The sequence below is a fragment of the Bombina bombina genome, chromosome 9 (assembly GCF_027579735.1).
Source record: "Bombina bombina isolate aBomBom1 chromosome 9, aBomBom1.pri, whole genome shotgun sequence".
NCBI classification, from domain to species: Eukaryota; Metazoa; Chordata; class Amphibia; order Anura; family Bombinatoridae; genus Bombina; species Bombina bombina.
Genome location: NC_069507.1, coordinates 99,515,687 through 99,537,626, shown reverse-complemented (window position 1 = coordinate 99,537,626; position 21,940 = coordinate 99,515,687).

The window sequence follows — 21,940 nt, the reverse complement described above, 5'->3', positions numbered from 1 at the left end:
GCCCCCTCACCACAGAGGACACCATCAGAATCATGAGATCGATCCACTCTGGAGAACCCTCGGACCCATGCCCGCATCACATTTTCAACAAAGTGGGTGACACCATCGGCCCCGAGCTCTGCAGCACCATCAACTGGTCCACCAAAACCCTCACCTTCTTGGATGACTGGAAGCACACAGAATTAAAACCCCTACTGAAAAAACCCAAGGCTGACCCCAATGATCCGAAGAACTACCGCCCAATCTCTTTGCTCCCCTTTGCGGCCAAAGTCATTGAGAAGTCCATCAACGTGCAACTTGTTGACTACATCGAAGCCAACCCCACCCTGGACCCCTCCCAATCCGGTTTCAGGAGCAACCACAGCACCGAGACCGCCCTCCTCGCTGCCACAGACGACATCATCGCCCTACTCGACCGAGGAGAGACCGCCACCCTCATTCTCCTAGACCTCTCAGCAGCATTCGACACTGTCTCCCACCTCACCCTCCGCAACCAACTACATGATGCCAGCATTCGCGACAAAGCCCTGGAATGGATCACCTCCTTCCTCACTGGCAGAACCCAGAAAGTTAGACTCCCACCCTTCACCTCAAAGCCCACAGAAATCAGCTGCGGTGTACCCCAAAGCTCTTCACTAAGCCCCACCCTATTCAACATCTACATGGCCCCTCTCTCCGCCATTGCCCAACGACACGGCCTCAACATCGTCTCCTATGCCGACAACACCCAGCTAATCATCTCACTCACCAGTGACCCTACCACTACCAAGAGAAACGTCCACAAAGGGCTGATAGCAGTCGCCACCTGGATGAACTACAAATGCCTAAAGCTAAACACAGACAAGACCGAAGTCCTCCTCCTCGGTCCCACCACATCCGCTTGGAATAACTCATGGTGGCCCACAGCCCTCGGACACTCTCAAACCCCCACCGACCATGCACGAAATCTAGGCATCATCCTGGACTCATCGCTCTCCATGGACCGGCAAATCAACGCCGTCTCTTCTGCATGCTTCCATATACTTCACCTGCTGTGAAAGATCTTCAAATGGATCCCAACCGAGACCAAGACTGTCACTCATGCCCTCGTCAGCAGCCGACTGGACTATGGTAACGCACTCTACGCCGGCACCACCATCAAGCTCCAAAAGAGACTACAGCGCATACAGAACTCCTCAGCCAGACTAATCCTTGACATCCCTCGTCAATGCCACATCACCAAACACCTGCGGGACCTGCACTGGCTCCCCATCAACAAAAGAATAACCTTCAAGCTTCTCACCCACGCATTCAAGGCCCTCCACAACATCAGTCCTGAATACTTGAACCACCGCAACCTTCTACACCCCTACCAGACAACTTTGATCGGCTGACCAAGCCCTCGCTGTCATCCCCCACATCAGGAAAACCACAGCGTGAGGCAGATCTTTCTCTCTCCTGGCAGCCAAGACTTGGAACACCCTCCCGCTGCACCTCAGACAAGCTACCACCCTAAGTTCAGAAAGGACCTCAAGACCTGGCTTTTTGACTGAACTGCAACCCTCAGCGCCTTGAGACCCTTACGGGTGAATAGCCGTGCTTTACAAGAACCCAATAGATAGATGGATGTTTTTGACTGGAGATATCTGTGGTATGAATTAACAACAAAGCGAGAGACTTGTTTCTCTCTTTTTAAGTGTTTCCTTTTCAACATCACGTTATATGCCAAGATTTACCCTCTAAGAACCGCCTTACCCATTTCCCAGAATACATCAGGCTTATCAAGGTGTTCCCTATTATAATGTAAAAACTCATTATATTTGGCTTTAAGCCAAGTTTTAAATTTGATGTTAGTAAATAGATATTTAGGGAAGTAGAAACATGAGAAATGAGACTTAAAATTTCTGTAGTGAATTTGTAAAAGAATCGGGGCATGGTCAGACAAGCATATGGGGTAAATGCTAGTTTTGACTTGTAACCTGGCAATATTGTCATCAACTAGAAATAAGTCTATTCTAGAAAGTGACATATGGGCTTTCGACAAACAAGAATAACTTCTAGAATCAGGATTTTGTATCCTCCCTCCATATGTCTCACAAAGCGAGATTTGGAAAATTGGTTTCAAATAGTTTGGTTTCTAACCGATTTCTTTTAGTTTTGGCCAGAATCTTCTTATATCTAAATCTGTCAAGAAGAGATTGAGGGGCCATATTAAAATCCCCACCCAGTAAGAAGTGGCCCTGTCTAAACCGCAAAATCCTCAATTGCAGAGAGTCCCAAAATTCTCTAGCAAAGTGGTTAGGAGCATACACATTACAAATTGTAAACATCATGTTATCCAACTTTATTTTAATAAAAAGGTATCTACCTTCCGGGTCTGTGTCCACCTGTATAACTTTATGAAGGATTTTTTTTCTGATCAGAATAGCCACTCCCCTCTTTCTATTCAAGCTAGGTGTAGTGATTATATTTCCTACCCAGGAAAATTTTAGCTTTTTTATTTCTTCAAAATCAAAATGAGTTTCTTGGAGAAGTGCAATATCAGTATTCAACTTTCTAAGATGTGTTATTATAGCTTTTTGCTTAATAGGGGACGTAATACCTCCTATGTTCCAGGAAATAATATTTAATGAAGTGATTCTACTCACAACTCCTCAGGGAGAGATAAGAATAAACCAACACCCTGGGGAGAGAGAAAAAAAAAGGGAGAAAATAAATAAATAAATAAATAAATAAACCCTCCCACTCCTACCCCCACAAGGCCACTGCTCATACCTTGAAACCCAATTAAAATTATAAAAGACCCTCCTCATAGGAGTGGTTATACCGGGAAGCAGCTCAACCTGTGTTAATTAACTAATTCCTGCAATTATATTTTTAACTACCTTGGATTCTTCTGCATCTTTGATCTTAAAAAGATTGGTCTTGGACTAATATTCTCAATCTAGCGGGATACAGTATGGTGGCCTGTATCCCTTGATTGATGAGCTTAGTACAGAGTGGGGGCAGCTCTTTTCTCTTAAGGGATGTTTCGTAAGAAAAATCCTGGAAGAGTAGTATTCTAGATACATCTAACAAAATAGGTTGATTTTTGCGGTAGTGTTGCATAAAGATAACCTTGTCCTGATAGTTCAGGAACTTGGCTATAATTGGTCTTGCATTGGGATTTATTTTCCCAGTCATACTTGAGCTCTCCACTCTGTGTGCTCTCTCGATCAAAAAAGGTGATTGAGGAATTGGGATACCCAATAATTGTGCCAACGTGACAGAAATAAATTTAATCAAGTCTTCCCGATTTTTGCTTTCAGGGAGACCTATGATACGAATATTGCTTCTCCTGGAACGATTTTCCAGGTCTTCCAGTTTGAGTTGTAGTTTATCAATAGTAAGACTGTTAGCTTCTAGTTTAGATCTATGAGATTCTTGCAAATCTTCCAGATCTGATATCCTTTTCTCTGCTTAGTAGAGTCTGTTCGCAAACTGTCTGACTTCAGAAATAAGCAATGAGATTTCTCGTTTGATTTCAACTCTGAGAGAATCAAACTTTGGGGTCAAAACTCTGACAATGCTCTCAACTAACCTTTGCATATCCAAAATGTCATTGTTTTTAATGATATTGGTGACAGTGGGGTGAATCTCGGCAGAGGTTTCTATCAAATTTTTATTTTTCCTCTCCCTTGGCTTGGCCTCTATTATTTAGGAGTAATGTGAAGAGTGACTAGGTGATTTAAAAAATGTATCCATTAAATTGTGCTAATGTGTTAAACCCATGTGCCCAAAACAAAACAGAAAAAAAAAGAGGGGGAAAATCCCCTGTGAGGAAAAGGGGGGGGGAGTGAGTTGAGGGAAGTGAAGAAAGGACGTGAAAGTGAAGGGAGGATAGGAGAGGTAAAAAAATAAAATAAAGGAGGGGGTGAATTGTATCAGAGATTAACTCAAATTAAGTGAAATTTGGGATATGTGGGTAGTTGGATCACTAGCGAGGGACCCTTTACAGTAAACTTTCTAGATTTTTAGATTAGCTAGGTTTCAGAAACGCAGTTGTAGAAGAAATGTTATTGGTTTAGCTTGACAACCACAAGTATCCTATTCTTACTTCCTCCTTTCTATCTCTCCCTGGCTCTTTTCCCCCTGCACAGGCAGAAAACTTATTTATAGAATGGAATAAGCAGACACATTAATTATCCTAATGTTCTCAGGGGCACAGCAAGTTAATATGACCAAAAAAGAAGTTATATAACATGAGAGACCACGTTTGTTAATTTAGAATCGGATATACAAATTACAAGCTTGATATTTCAGGTAATACTCTAGTCAATAAATCCTTTTACACTCAGTATTAGGAATGAGCGAATGTGTAAATTTCCGAATTCGAATGTTAGAACGAATGTTATTACCGAAATTCGAATTATAAATCCTTATGTTGATAAGAACGAATATTCTTTAAAATTCTATAATCGAATGCTATTTACAATTTTCGAATGTCACTTTCGAATTCGAATGTTTATAATTATATTGAATGTCGACATTCAAAATTTCAAATTTTACATTCCATTTAACAAATACTATTCAGAAGTTCAATAGTTCATGTGGTAGAGAGGGAATCTAGTAAATTGATACATAATAGTATATTTATATATTTAATTTCAAATGTTTCTATATAGAATATTGCATAATTTGAATATTACATTTAAAGAAAGCATTAGAAATACTATTACAAACATATAAATTCGAATTTTTCAAAACGAATATTTTTGAATGTAATTGCAAAGCCAAAGCAGCAAGACGTGCTTCAACAGGGCTCCTGATGCTGGACTGAATAATATATAATATTATGCATAATAAGAAACCTTAGACTGCGATGGTGTCCCAGTACTTCGAGCAAACAATATAACTTGCAGGAACAGAGTACTTAAAGGGACACTGTACCCAAAAATTTTCTTTTGTAATTCAGAAAGAGCATGCAATTTTAAGCAACTTTCTAATTTACTCCTATTATCAATTTTTCTTCGTTCTCTTGCTATCATTATTTGAAAAGAAGGCATCTAAGCTTTTTTATGGTTTCAGTACTCTGGACAGTACTTTTTTATTGGTGGATGAATTTATCCACCAATCAGCAAGGACAACCCAGGTTGTTCACCAAAAATGGGCCGGCATCTAAACTTACATTCTTGCATTTCAAATAAAGATACCAAGAGAAAGAAGAAAATTTGATAATAGGAGTAAATGAGAAAGTTGCTTAAAATTTCATGCTCAATCTGAATCACAAAAGAAAATTTTTGGGTACAGTGTCCCTTTAACTCTGTAACAGCTCAAAGAATTTCCCAACCGGGGGAGCCAGATACATGAGATAAGCCGTCATCTTGAGAGACACATTGCTATGCAACATAACTACTATCAGCGGTTTCTTTATATATTTTCTACTGCATACTAACCCAGCATCACGATACACTATGGGGCAAAGCATTGTATCTGCGCTGCGCAATCTCCTGCACTCCATGGATATTTACCACCGTTCACTTGTTATGGAACTGAGAGCAGCTATGCACCAGGAAAGGGATCCGCAAATAGATTACGAGGTCGAAGAAACTCCCGGACTTACCGTACCCAGTACACTACAGTGGGAAGGAGACAGGCTTGCAGTCAGTTGTATAGACGACCAGAGCGTAGATCTTATGCTTAGAACTCCCAGCACTCCTATGAGACCTACTCTACTCCACAACGGCCCGACTACAGAAGATATGATCGACCCCGTGGGCTTGCAAACTATATGCTTGATCACACAGAGGAAGCCCCCCCCCCATGGGAATCAGACAGTTGAGCACGTCTCCTTTGCTCGGAAGCCAGACAGAGCCCTTGCCACCAGCTCACAGCATTGCAGTTGGGGACATTACACACACAATAGCGAGAGTGATCCACATGGAGCCCTTTAGTGACATTGAGGTACAGCAGGGCTACAACCACTCCACTTGTTTTAAAACCCCCACTCTGGGAGACCACAGACTGTCTGCCCTTCCGCCTCTGCATAAAGATAAATCAAGGCTGAACCTCTCCTTCTATTGTTTCGCTGGTTCTCCTCAGCAGGTATTGGACGCTACCGGTGTAGGATAGACTGTTATTTTTTTACTAAAGCTTCTCAATCGACATGTGAGATGAATGTCTAATACTCTGAAACTCTTGGCTATAGACGATATATATATTCTTATACAGCATACCGGTGCAGGTTAAAAACCACAGAGTTTGAAATCTACCTTGTTTTGTAGCTGGATATTATGGGACATATTGTTCACATAACTGGGACACTGCATAACTATAATATAAGAGCTAATCGAGTTGTCAACCTTGCCATTTCATAACCTAACTGCATGATGAAGAAAGATGTTAAGGTTACCAATTATGCAATGAGAATTACTGTTATAATATGCAAATAGGGCTGTTTTAGCGGCACATGGTTATGTATAAATTATATATGTGTAATTGATTATTACTCTGACAATATCCTATGGTAAGTGCACATATATGGTCTAATATAGTTAATCGCAATTTGTATAATGTCAATTATAATATTAAGCTCTCTTGTGTATAGATATAGCTTGGATATAGAGACTAGCCTAATACAGTGACTGCAGTCCATAAGTACAACTTTGTAGTGGTTTTCTCTTAATAACTTACACTCCCTCTTATATAACTAGCATTGCTCTTATGTGGGTATAGGCAGGGTATACTTCATAGACTAGTTATTATCATGCCAGCCAGGGCCATACAGAGACAATCTACACTACTCTTCAACAGTGATGTTATATCTATTTATGACTCCCATCTCCTGTATATTAAGGATAAATACAAGGATTACATTGCAAGTTTTAATACACTTACACCCCTAGAAAATGATATCCCCTACGTTTAAATTATTATTAGTACAAATTTCCTGTTACTGCTGGGCTCCTCTCCTCCCTTTCCCGCCGGTACTTGTTGCCTGCGGGTCATACCCCTACTCCTTTTTCCCACATCGCCTATAGCTGGCATTGCCCTAGGAGAGGAGCCCCTTCGGAAGTCCCTTATATTCCATGCATGCTAATATTCCCCCTTTTCACATAGCCTTTCAATAACTATTCTCCATTACTCTATAGAAAGCAGATTAACCTGCACCACTAAGGGTTCAGAACTGTCCTTTATTACAAAGTAGATTTCTAAGTTTAATTATATTGTTTGCCAACTGCTGTAACCTACTTTTTCATGCCTTATCCAATTGACTACACATAGTACCAGTGTGAACGAGTATTCCACATATGTCTTCTCCTAGATAGGTGCAGGCACTTATATGTACTTGACCTGCTGTAGGGCGGTTGGCAGCCTCTTAATATTCACAACATATTGCTATAGTTTTTCAATCCATGACAACCCCAAGCTGCATACAATCTACCTAGATACCATATTAATATTTAAGCTTCTGAAACTAATATTTACCTCATTGGAGGTACAACACCTAACTCTCTTTAGCTGATATATATATACCCTGGTTTTTATGCCCATCACTCGTTACTATATAGTTTATTAGGTCAGAGTTATGTTCATGCATCAGGGTCTTAAATTGTACTTGTGCTTTACTTGTGCTTTAGCTCCAAGTGAAACCACTTTCTTCTATCTTATCATTAGTGCATTTAGCAACTTGGAATTACATATATATTATAGTATGCACACTACTTCTCTATTATATATCTGTCATGAGTAGATTCATCCTCCACCTTGGAGTTCTCTACATCATAAAGTTAAATACCCCTGTAGTATCCACCTTTATAACATTTTGATTGGCTCCGCCCTCCCATCCCCCCTCTATTATGAGCGGCTTTGGCCCGCTGTTCCCCCCCCCCATATATTCAGGCCTATGGGAGGCCTGACAACAGCCAACTCCCTACCTCTCACTTTTTTTTCCTTATTATTAGCTTCTAGAATGCCTTTTACTGTGAAGTGGGGATCACTAGTTCTCAGTTATAAAAAACGAGTATATATATTTCAGTCACACATGTTTTCTACATGCAGTTTTATATTTTATATTCAAGATCACAAGGATGGTACTATAACTTATATCAACTTTTATTCTTCTGTTTGTGACTTAACTAGTTATCTCATGTCACTAATTCCAGCTCCCATACAAGTATGGCACTACTATGGATATGATACTGTGATAACAAATGCTACATTAGTACACCAATGTTTTAATACTTCTCTACTTCTCATACGTGACTTGTATAAGTTTCTTTGGCCTAGATTTGGAGTTCTGTCGGTAACGACCCGAAAAACTAACGCCGGCTTTTTTCTGGCCGCACCATAAAAATAACTCTGGTATCGAGAGTCCACATAAAGGCTGCGTTAGGCTCCAAAAAAGGAGCGTAGAGCATTTTTAACGCAGCTTCAACTCTCGATACCAGAGTTGCTTACGGACGCGGCCAGCCTCAAAAACGTGCTCGTGCACGATTCCCCCATAGGAAACAATGGGGCTGTTTGAGCTGAAAAAAACCAAACACCTGCAAAAAAAGCCGTGTTCAGCTCCTAACGCAGCCCCATTGTTTGCTATGCGGTAACCCTTCCTACGTCTGCACTTAACACTCTAACATGTACCCCGAGTCTAAACACCCCTAACCTTACACTTATTAACCCCTAATCTGCCGCCCCCGCTATCGCTGACCCCTGCATATTATTATTAACCCCTAATCTGCCGCTCCGTAAACCGCCGCTACTTACATTATCCCTATGTACCCCTAATCTGCTGCCCCTAACACCGCCGACCCCTATATTATATTTATTAACCCCTAATCTGCCCCCCACAACGTCGCCTCCACTTGCCTACACTTATTAACCCCTAATCTGCCGACCGGACCTGAGCGCTACTATAATAAAGTTATTAACCCCTAATCCGCCTCACTAACCCTATCATAAATAGTATTAACCCCTAATCTGCCCTCCCTAACATCGCCGACACCTAACTTCAATTATTAACCCCTAATCTGCTGACCGAATCTCGCCGCTATTCTAATAAATGTATTAACCCCTAAAGCTAAGTCTAACCCTAATACTAACACCCCCCTAAGTTAAATATAATTTAAATCTAACGAAATTAATTAACTCTTATTAAATAAATTATTCCAATTTAAAGCTAAATACTTACCTGTAAAATAAATCCTAATATAGCTACAATATAAATTATAATGATATTATAGCTATTTTAGGATTTATATTTATTTTACAGGTAACTTTGTATTTATTTTAACCAGGTACAATAGCTATTAAATAGTTAAGAACTATTTAATAGCTAAAATAGTTAAAATAATTACAAATTTACCTGTAAAAGAAATCCTAACCTAAGTTACAAATAAACCTAACACTAGACTATCAATAAATTAATTAAATAAACTACCTACAATTACCTACAATTAACCTAACACTACACTATCAATAAATTAATTAAATACAATTGCTACAAATAAATACAATTAAATAAACTAGCTAAAGTACAAAAAATAAAAAAGAACTAAGTTACAAAAAATAAAAAAATATTTACAAACATAAGAAAAATATTACAACAATTTTAAACTAATTACACCTACTCTAAGCCCCCTAATAAAATAACAAAGCCCCCCAAAATAAAAAAATGCCCTACCCTATTCTAAATTACTAAAGTTCAAAGCTCTTTTACCTTACCAGCCCTGAACAGGGCCCTTTGCGGGGCATGCCCCAAGAAATACAGCTCTTTTGCCTGTAAAAAAAAACATACAATACCCAAGCCCCCCAACATTACAACCCACCACCCACATACCCCTAATCTAACCCAAACCCCCCTTAAATAAACCTAACACTAAGCCCCTGAAGATCATCCTACCTTGTCTTCACCATACCAGGTTCACCGATCGGTCCAGAAGAGCTCCTCCGATGTCCTGATCCAAGCCCAAGCGGGGGGCTGAAGAGGTCCATGATCCAGCTGAGGTCTTCATCCAAGCGGGCCAGAAGAGGTCTTCCATCCGATTGAAGTCTTCATCCAAGCAGCATCCATCCGGAGCGAAGCGGCAGCATCCTGAAGACCTCCACCGCGGAACATCCATCCTGGCCGACGACTGAACGACGAATGACGGTTCCTTTAAATGACGTCATCCAAGATGGCGTCCCTCGAATTCCGATTGGCTGATAGGATTCTATCAGCCAATCGGAATTAAGGTAGGAATATTCTGATTGGCTGATGGAATCAGCCAATCAGAATCAAGTTCAATCTGATTGGCTGAACCTGGTATGGTGAAGACAAGGTAGGATGATCTTCAGGGGCTTAGTGTTAGGTTTATTTAAGGGGGGTTTGGGTTAGATTAGGGGTATGTGGGTGGTGGGCTGTAATGTTGGGGGGGTATTGTATGTTTTTTTTTACAGGCAAAAGAGCTGAATTTCTTGGGGCATGCCCCGCAAAGGGCCCTGTTCAGGGCTGGTAAGGTAAAAGAGCTTTAAAATGTAGTAATTTAGAATAGGGTAGGGCATTTTTTTATTTTGGGGGGCTTTGTTATTTTATTAGGGGGCTTAGAGTAGGTGTAATTAGTTTAAAATTGTTGTAATATTTTTCTTATGTTTGTAAATATTTTTTTATTTTTTGTAACTTAGTTCTTTTTTATTTTTTGTACTTTAGCTAGTTTATTTAATTGTATTTATTTGTGAAATTGTATTTAATTAATTTATTGATAGTGTTGTGTTAGGTTAATTGTAGGTAATTGTAGGTAGTTTATTCAATTAATTTATTGATAGTCTAGTGTTAGGTTTATTTGTAACTTAGGTTAGGATTTCTTTTACAGGTAAATTTGTAATTATTTTAACTATTTTAGCTATTAAATAGTTCTTAACTATTTAATAGCTATTGTACCTGGTTAAAATAAATACAAAGTTACCTGTAAAATAAATATAAATCCTAAAATAGCTATAATATAATTATAATTTATATTGTAGCTATATTAGGATTTATTTTACAGGTAAGTATTTAGCTTTAAATTGGAATAATTTATTTAATAAGAGTTAATTAATTTCGTTAGATTTAAATTATATTTAACTTAGGGGGGTGTTAGTATTAGGGTTAGACTTAGCTTTAGGGGTTAATACATTTATTAGAATAGCGGCGAGATTCGGTCGGCAGATTAGGGGTTAATAATTGAAGTTAGGTGTCGGCGATGTTAGGGAGGGCAGATTAGGGGTTAATACTATTTATGATAGGGTTAGTGAGGCGGATTAGGGGTTAATAACTTTATTATAGTAGCGCTCAGGTCCGGTCGGCAGATTAGGGGTTAATAAGTGTAGGCAGGTGGAGGCGACGTTGTGGGGGGCAGATTAGGGGTTAATAAATATAATATTGGGGTCGGCGGTGTTAGGGGCAGCAGATTAGGGGTACATAAGGATAACGTAGGTGGCGGCGCTTTGCGGTCGGCAGATTAGGGGTTAATAAGTGTAGGCAGGTGGAGGCGACGTTGAGGGGGGCAGATTAGGGGTTAATAAATATAATACAGGGGTCGGCGGTGTTAGGGGCAGCAGATTAGGGGTACATAAGGATAACGTAGGTGGCGGTCGGCAGATTAGGGGTTAAAAATTTTTTTTCGAGTGTCAGCGATGTGGGGGGACCTCGGTTTAGGGGTACATAGATAGTTTATGGGTGTTAGTGTACTTTAGAGCACAGTAGTTAAGAGCTTTATAAACCGGCGTTAGCCCAGAAAGCTCTTAACTACTGACTTTTTTCCTGCGGCTGGAGTTTTGTCGTTAGATGTCTAACGCTCACTTCAGAAACGACTCTAAATACAGGAGTTATAAAAATCCAATTGAAAAGATAGGATACGCAATTTAGGTAAGGGGATCTGCGGTATGGAAAAGTCGCGGCTGGAAAGTGAGCATTAGACCCTATTTTGAGTGACTCCAAATACCGGCGGTAGCCTAAAACCAGCGTTAGGAGCCTCTTTGTGACCGCTGCTTCATAACTGCTGTTTCTGGCGAGCCTGCAGGGGGAGCTTGATAGATAGGCCCCAATGTGAAGTTGTAATGAACCAACAAAGTTAATAAAACAGGTAATGTTAGTGACAGCAGAAAACAAAAACAAAAAAAGAAGGAGAAAAGCTCTTTGTGGGCCAGAAAAAGAAGCAGCAATGTGGTATCAATGGGGTGCAGCATGAAGTAGATAATTTCAGTTTTTAGGAAAAACTATTAATGTGCAGAGAAAGTAGCAAGTCCTGAGATTCTCGTAAATCTTTCAGATATAGCTTTAGCAGGTAGGTAAAGGAAGCATTATGTCAGCAGTTAGTAGTAAACCTTTTCAGCCAGGTCTAATATAGTTTGATCCTGACGTCTCCCCTCCTTCTCCCCTCCTTTACTCTTGTCCAGTATAAACCTTTGCCAATATAATGTTGTGCTGGGTCGCAGAGTTATAAGCAGTTAAATTAGTAGTGGATAAAAAGCTATTAGTGGGTTAAATAGCAAACAGTAGAGTGGGATCAGTAGGGAGTGGTAGGAGGTAAGTAGATCCAGTTTTTAAGCATAAGAAGAGTCTCTGCTTCAGGGTCTCCTATATGATAAAGGGGAGAAGAGTTACCTTACTAACAAGGAGTCTAGGTTGAGCACCAAGGAGTTCTCCATCAGGGAAGTGCTCCAGTATGAAGCGGGGTAAGGACCAGTAGCTCCATTAGTTGTTACCTCCAGGGAACGGATCCTATGCTTGATTGAGCTCCGGCTATTGCCACCCTTCACGCAGCACTGGTGGAAAGGGGGGTATCTCAGCTCTCACAGCAGGATGGAAAAAGGAGCGAATGCAGTGACCCATCCAAGAGTGATACCCTGTTACCAGAAGTCAGGGCCCAGGCTATCAATCTCCCTCACGCAGCACCGTTGGGAGGGAGAGACTGCCTGGCTTCCCTGAGCCGAGTCCGTCTATGGTGCAGGAGAGCGACCCCGTAGGCCTTTTCTGTTACCCCTGCCAAGGTGAATGGTTCCCCCTTGCTGAGATCCACAAGCGTTCTTTGGTCGTCCGCAAAATGTGCCCAAGTCACATGGGCTTAGAGGCACGATTTCTCCACCTAGAGGCAGTTGCGAGGCTGTGGGGAGCTAGCGTGACTTACGTTCTAGCTCCTCCTCCGGCTCTCCGTCCTTGTCTCGGTGTACATTGCATTCCTATTGGCTGATTTGATTCTTCAAATTCAAATCAGCCAATAGGATGAGAGCTTCTGAAATCCTATTGGATGTTCAAAACATCCAATAAGATGAGAGCTATTGAAATTATAGTGTTGGCGATGTGGGGGCCGGCGGTTTAGGGGTTAAAAAGTTTATTTTGGTGTCGGGGAGCAGCGGATTAGGGGTTAATAACTTTTATTAATGTCAGCGATGTCGGGGAGCGGTGGTTTAGGGGTTAATATATTTAAATAGTGTTGGCGATGTGGGTAGGCGGCAGATTAGGGGTTATTAACTTTAGTTAATAGTCGCGATATGGGTGGGCGGCAGATTAGGAGTTAATAGGTTTAATATGCGATGTTGGAGGGTGGTTAATAATCTTGGTGTCGGGGAGCAGCGGATTAGGGGTTAATAACTTTTATTAATGTCAGCGATGTCGGGGAGCGGTGGTTTAGGGGTTAATATATTTAAAAAGTGTTGGTGATGTGGGTAGGCGGCAGATTAGGGGTTATTAACTTTAGTTAATAGTCGCGATATGGGTGGGCGGCAGATTAGGAGTTAATAGGTTTAATATGCGATGTTGGAGGGTGGTGGTTTAGGGGTTAATAGGTAGTTTATGGGTATTAGTGTACTTTGTAACAGTTTAGTTATGAGTTTTGTGAAATATTTTTGTTTTGCAAAATTCATAACTACTGCTCTCAGATGGTGGTATGGCTCATGTCATTATAGGCTGTAATGCTAGCCTTTTAGCCTGACCGCACAACCTGTAATACCGGTGCTATGAAAATCCCACACAAAAATGTCATTTTTTTGAGTGTGGAATGGACGTTATGTTACAGGCTAAAATGCTTGCATTACAAAACTCGTTATTTAGGTGATGGGTAATAAATATTGTTTAAAATAAAACTTGTACAAATTGGAAAGCATCCATATAGCGATAGAAAAACAGTGCACAGTATGCCCATTCTGACCACCTAAAACGTTAATTTAAATGGGTTAGCAGTGGTGCAGGTGGAAATGGACTGCAATAATTAACTATGAAAATTTCAACTAAGCGATCTTCTTTAAAAGCTTGATTGTGATAATGCCTGTACCAGTGACGTGCAGTGAGATCAGAGGCTGGTGAGGCAATGGGTATGATACGCCCGAGAAACACATATATGAACCCGACAGAGGCAGCTTAATTTTATGATAAAATTGGCAGGTTGAAGGTCCAATTTATTGCCATTAATAAATTTGCTTCATTCTTTTGTTATCCTTTGTTGAAAGATATGCAGCAATGCACAACAGGGTGCTAAATGAACATATTAAATTAGTCAATGACAATATGTGCAACCACTAATCACCAGCTGCTCCCAGTAGTGCATTGCTGCTCCTTAGCCTACCTAGGTATGCTTTTCAATGGAAACTAAAAGAAAAAAGCAAATGAGATAACAGAAGTAAAATGTAAAAGTATTTAATATTGTATGTTCTATCTGAGACATGAAAGAAAAGATGCCCACTCTCATACAGATGCACACACAATCCCTGTATACCAGCTGCATGCCCAAACATCAGACCAAATGCAAGTGTCTATCAATCCCTGTATACCAGCTGCATGATCTAACATCAGTCCACATGAATGCCCAGCAATCCCTGTATACCAGCTGCATGATCTAACATCAGTCCACATGAATGCCCAGCAATCCCTGTATACCAGCTGCATGCCCAAACATCAGAATTCATGCTGGCATCTAGCAATCCCTATATACCAGCTGCATTCCCAAACATCAGACCACATGCTGGCGCCTTGCAATACCTGTATACCAGCTGCATGACTAAACATCAGACCACATGCTGGCGCCTTGCAATACCTGTATACCAGCTGCATGACTAAACATCAGACCACATGCTGGCGCCTTGCAATACCTGTATACCAGCTGCATGACTAAACATCAGACCACATGCTGGCGCCTTGCAATACCTGTATACCAGCTGCATGCCTAAACATCAGACCACATGCTGGCGCCTTGCAATACCTGTATACCAGCTGCATGACTAAACATCAGACCACATGCTGGCGCCTTGCAATACCTGTATACCAGCTGCATGACTAAACATCAGACCACATGCTGGCGCCTTGCAATACCTGTATACCAGCTGCATGACTAAACATCAGACCACATGCTGGCGCCTTGCAATACCTGTATACCAGCTGCATGACTAAACATCAGACCACATGCTGGCGCCTTGCAATACCTGTATACCAGCTGCATGACTAAACATCAGACCACATGCTGGCGCCTTGCAATACCTGTATACCAGCTGCATGACTAAACATCAGACCACATGCTGGCGCCTTGCAATACCTGTATACCAGCTGCATGACTAAACATCAGACCACATGCTGGCGCCTTGCAATACCTGTATACCAGCTGCATGACTAAACATCAGAACAGATGACTATCTCGAAAAATCTCTGTATGCCAGCTGCATGTTTAAACTTCAAACCAGATTAATATCTCTAACAATCCCTGTATGCCAGCTGCATGTCTAAACTTCAAACCAGATTAATATCTCTAACAATCCCTGTATGCCAGCTGCATGTCTAAACTTCAAGCCAAATACATGTCTGTAATTCCTGTATACAAGCTGTGTGATAAAATGTCAGAGGTCAGATTAGATGGATGCACCACTCTTCTTGCTAGCTGTATGCTCAGAGCAGATGTATTTCTCTAGGAACACTTTGTCAGCAGTATGCACAAATATTACCTCCCAGACCATATACTCATCCTCTAACCTTCCAATGTTTTAAAATTTTTACCCGTGACTGAGTGTAAAGGGTGAGGACTAGGAGCAGTATTTTAATGGTTCATGGCAGCAGCAGGGTGCTTAAGAGCAGCGGTTGGGTTATCTGAGTCTGGTATTTCTGGTTAGGGTTTAGCTTTTATGCACAGGGTTTGGGCAGGCCCAGGTATCTTCAATAAAACCAGGAAAATTATATAAGTAAATTATCCACCATTGGATATCAAAGGTTCATGCTGTAATGGCATAGATTATGTGAGATATTCTAACATCATAGCATGAACCTTGATATCCATAGTGTCTGAGCCTAAGCCTGATAAGGGATAAATAATTATATACATTTTATCGTCTTAATAATGCTAACACAGCTATGAGTGCTTAAAAAGGCAATAAGGCAATGGACATACTAATACTTTGCTCAAAATCAAATAAATTGTTGGTAACAGGCACAGCTATTATTAGAGACCATACTTTAATGTTAGAATATCTCACATCACAGCATGAACCTTTGATATCCAAATGGTGGCTGAGCCTGATGTCTATAATTTTATTAAGCAATCTGCATTCTTCTAATGCTAACAGCTATTATTAAAGACCATAATTTAAATGTTAGAACATTTAATTTATGGTCTCTAATTGTAAGGATCAGTAGGATCTTTACTGTCCGTTTAATGAGGACAGAGTTCCTATGAAGATTGATAGAGGTTTTGGTGTAGGCTAGGTAATCCAGGGAAGGCTTTCCCAGGATTCCCTAGAACATTAATATTAGCCAGGAGTTTAGATAGAGTTAATTCATGTGTCCTTAAACCACTCAATCTAGTCTGAGGCTGTGACAAGTTAGGTTATGTGTAGATTTGATAAACACAGCGTACATGTAACAAACAATATTCTGAGCAAGGTGACAGCATATATACGGCAAACAATATACTGAGCAAGATGTTGAAAGTCTTACAAGATATAAGATTATTTACTCAGACCTGGTATATGTTGAAGCGGTAGTCCGGTTAGACTCACAGAGTGCCTTGAAGTCTGTTAGAGTATTCACCAGATTAGAAAGCCACAGGAGCGTGAGGAGAGGTGGAAGCGTTCAGGCAGGGAGAAGTGCTGACGGCTGTGTCTGATGACGTAAGCGGCAGCGTGTACCGCACAGACACAGCTGATCGCGGGGAAGTTGCGCTGAAGCCTGCAGTTAGTTCTGAACGAGGGGAGAGGGAGAATAAGTCAGGTTAGTAAACTTGTAAATCCTCCAGGTAGGTTAGTGAGTGGTTGAATTCAAGGAGACTGCCAGGGATATCCTATACAGAGAGCCTGCACAGGATGTAACTGAAAGCAATACAATAAAGCAGCATTGGAGCATGGGTAGGAGGTGCCTTAAATAGGCAGGTGCTTAAAGGTACAGCGAGACAGCCTTAACCCTTACAGAGCCCCCTCCCCAAGGAACCACAGCGTGGGTCAAGGTCTCGGGCGATCCGGGTTTCGCCTGTGAAAAATGGACACAAGGCGAGGAGCCGAAACATTGGAAGCAGGCTCCCATGAATCCTCCTCATGTCCAAAACCCTTCCAATGTATGAGGTAATACAGAATCCCTCCACGGATACGGGAGTCCAGGATGCTGTGTACAACAAATTCCTGATCCGGAGAAGGAAGTGGAACTGGATGAAGAACATCAGAAGATGAAGCAGATAGAGTACAAGGTTTAACCAGAGACACGTGAAAAGTCGGATGAACCCTGAAACTGGATGGGAGCTGTAAGGTCACGGTAGAAGGATTGCTGATCCGCACAATAGGGTAAGGACCAATAAACAACTTTCCCAATTTCCTGCAGGGGTATGAGAGTCTCAAATTTTTAGTGGAGAGCCAAACCTTCTGACCAACAGTATACTTGGGACTGGTCCTATGATGGAGGTCATAGTACTTGGACTGGCATACTTGCGCTTGTAGTATATTGGCACGGACAGTAGAAAACAAATTGGAAATGTCATTGACAAGGTCATTAACCAAAGGACATGATGTCTCAACCTTGGGGAGTAGAGTGAAACGAGGGTGTAACCCATAGTTAATGAAGAAAGGAGAAAAACCAGTGGAGGCATTTTTGTTATTATTATACGCGAATTCAGCGAGTGGGAGGAATGTTGCCCAGGAATCTTGTTGATGTACACAGTAGCACCATAGGTACTGCTTCAACCACTGGTTCACTCTCTCAGTCTGTCCGTTGGTCTGTGGATGGTATGCGGTGGTAAGTTTTTGTTCTATGTGGAGAGATTTACACAAGGATCTCCAGAATCTGGAGGTGAACTGAGTTCCGCGGTCACTGATCACTGTTAAAGGAATACCGTGCAACCAGATAACGTTCTGTATAAATAAGTCGCAAGTGGTTTTGGAGGTAGGTAGAGAGGTTATGGGGATGAAATTAGACATTTTCGAGAATAAGTCGGTAACCACCATGATTGTGGTGTAATTGTTTGATCTTCGGAGATCAACAATAAAATCCATAGATACAGTTTCCCAAGGAACATGGGGTGCTGGCAATGGTTGTAGAAGACCTACTGGCAGTTGTCTAGATGGTTTAGAGGTAGCACAAATGGTACATTGATCCAAAAATTCCTTGAGATCGGTACTTAGAGATGGCCACCAGTAGGATCTAGTTAGTAGGTCCATAGATTTGTCTCTGCCCATATGACCTGCTAACGGAGAGTGGTGTATAGAGTGCAATACATCTTTACGAAGGTGTAAAGGAACATACAACTTGTGGTCTTGACGAAAAACTCCAGTAGAATCAAGTATCAATTCTTGACGTGGAATTGTAGTGTTGGCTTTTTTGAAAAGAGGTTCAAGACCTGTTAAAATGCCTATTATACATTCCTTAGGTATGATAGTAGTCGCTGTGGTGCATTGTAAGGGTTTAGTGGCTTGCCTGGATAGGGCGTCAGCCTTACCATTTCTGGTACCTGGTCTGTAAGTGATAATGTACTGAAAACGAGAGAAGTAGAGGCTCCATCTTACTTGTCTGGAGGACAAGGTACGGTTAGATTGTAAGTACTGCAAATTTTTATGATCTGTGTAGATGACTGTAGGTTGAATAGCTCCTTCCAAGAGGTGTCTCCAATGATCAAAAGAACATTTTATAGCCAATAATTCTTTTTCTCCGACCGGGTAGTTTAACTCGGCAGGTTGTAGGAGTCTGGAGAAATATGCCACTGGGTGTAACGGATCCTTGAATGATTTTCTCTGGGAGAGGATTGCTCCAATGGGGAAATCAGAGGCATCCACCTCAAGTATGAATTGTTTCTGCATATCTGGATACTGCAAAATGGGGGCTGAAGTGAATTTTGTTTTTAGATTGTCAAAAACTGACTGAGTCTGATGGTTCCAGTCAAACTGCTGATTAAGTTTGGTGAGTTGAGTCAATGGTTTAGTGAGGGCTGCAAAACCTGGGATAAACTTTCTATAATAATTAGAAAATCCGAGAAAGCGCTGTACATCTTTCTTTGTTTGGGGTGTAGGCCAATCTAAAATTGCCTGTACCTTATCGTTTTGCATCTTTATCCCGTCAGGGGAGATATCATATCCGAGAAAGGATATGTTTTGAGACTCAAATATGCATTTTTCTAATTTTGCATATAGGCTATTTTTCCTAAGTCTGGAGAGGACTTCCCTGACGTGTACTCTATGTAAATCCAGGTTTTGTGAGAAGATCAGGATATCGTCCAAATACACAACTATATACACATCCAGAATGTCTCTGAACAGATCATTGATAAGACATTGGAATGTTGCTGGAGCGTTGCATAATCCGAATGGCATCACTGTATATTCGAATAGACCGTATCTAGTTTGAAACGCAGTGAGCCATTCGTCTCCAGCTCTCATTCGTATCAGATTATAGGCGCCACGAAGATCCAATTTGGTGAAAACCGTGGCTCCCCTCAATCTTTCTATCAATTCAGGAATTAAAGGGAGGGGGTACCTGTTTTTCCTCGTACGCTTATTTAATTCTCTATAATCGATAATGGGTCTCAAAGTACCGTCTTTGTTTGTAACAAAGAAAATCCCAGCCCCAGCTGGGGAGGTACTGGGTCTGATGAAACCCTTTCTAAGTTTCTCATCAATGTAGTTCTTTAAATGATCCAACTCTGGCTTAGAGAGTGGATAAATGTGGCCGTATGGGATGGAGACCCCAGGTAATAGGTCAATAGGGCAATCGTTCACTTCATGAGAGGGGGAAGCACAGTATAAGCATAGACTATGCATCTTTCTTCTTGCCTTTTCCTGTGAGGTGAGGGGCCCCTTCATAAATCCAATATCCATAGGTTGAGGACTTTCTTTCACCTGATAAGGAGGAGTAGGAAGAAAATTCTTAGAACTAGTAGCCTTTTCATTTCGACGTTCTCTAAGGCGTCTGTCGATATTTATAGTGAGCGTAAAGAATTCTTCCAGGGAGTCAGGGATACCGATACGTGACAGTTCGTCTTTTATTTCTTCGGATAACCCTAGACGGAATTGTGTCTTGAGGGACACCTCATTCCAGCCTGAATCACGTGCGGAGATTTTGAACAGTGTGATGTAATTTTCCACTGGATTTTTCTTCTGTTTTAATGACCTGAGAGTATTTTCGGCAGAGACCTGTTTGAAGGGGTCATCACACAGCGCCGACATCTGGGTAAAGAAATTAGAGAGAGACCCTAAAACAGGGTCTTGACTCTCATAGAAATAGTCAGCCCAAGCCCTAGGCTCCCCCCTTAGGTAGGAAATGACTGTTAAGACTCTGACCCTTTCAGTAGGGTAAGTACGTGGCTTTAGGTCAAATAGTAATAAACATGAATTCCTGAACTCCCTGAAACGAGCTCTGTCTCCAGAGAATTTCTCAGGAGGGGAGAACAAGGGCTCAGGTGTTTGTTCAGGAGGAATTGGCTTGGGAGCTAGTACCTCCCTTAGACAGGCTTTTAAGGCCTGATTCTCAACTTGGAGCTCATGAAAAGAGCTTGATAAAGCATCCAGTCTATCAGACAAAATTTGGACTCTATCAGGAGTAGGCTCTTGATCCATAGTGTCAACAGAGTACAATAATCCGTACTCTAGGAATCTATAAACACCAAAACCTTTAAAAATCTTTTTTATGGCTGCTTTATTATGTAAGGATCAGTAGGATCTTTACTGTCCGTTTAATGAGGACAGAGTTCCTATGAAGATTGATAGAGGTTTTGGTGTAGGCTAGGTAATCCAGGGAAGGCTTTCCCAGGATTCCCTAGAATATTAATATTAGCCAGGAGTTTAGATAGAGTTAATTCATGTGTCCTTAAACCACTCAATCTAGTCTGAGGCTGTGACAAGTTAGGTTATGTGTAGATTTGATAAACACAGCGTACATGTAACAAACAATATTCTGAGCAAGGTGACAGCATATATACGGCAAACAATATACTGAGCAAGATGTTGAAAGTCTTACAAGATATAAGATTATTTACTCAGACCTGGTATATGTTGAAGCGGTAGTCCGGTTAGACTCACAGAGTGCCTTGAAGTCCGTTAGAGTATTCACTAAATTAGAAAGCCACAGGAGCATGAGGAGAGGTGGAAGCGTTCAGGCAGGGAGAAGTGCTGACGGCTGTGTCTGATGACGTAAGCGGCAGCGTGTACCGCACAGACACAGCTGATCGCGGGGAAGTTGCGCTGAAGCCTGCAGTTAGTTCTGAACGAGGGGAGAGGGAGAATAAGTCAGGTTAGTAAACTTGTAAATCCTCCAGGTAGGTTAGTGAGTGACATAAAACAAAGAAGAAAAAACAGGCGCACAAGGCACGATTCAAGTGTAAACGTTTTAATAACAAAGTAACACACGCACAGTAATAGTTGCACTTACTAGATAAAAATAAATGATATGCATTAAAACAACACTCCTTGGGTCTGCAGCTCCTGTAACAGTGGCACAGATGGTCCTTCTCCTTGCAGCTTTTAGTCAAACAACATCAGGTAATGGTGATCCGGATCCTTAACCTGAGCGTGTGACCAG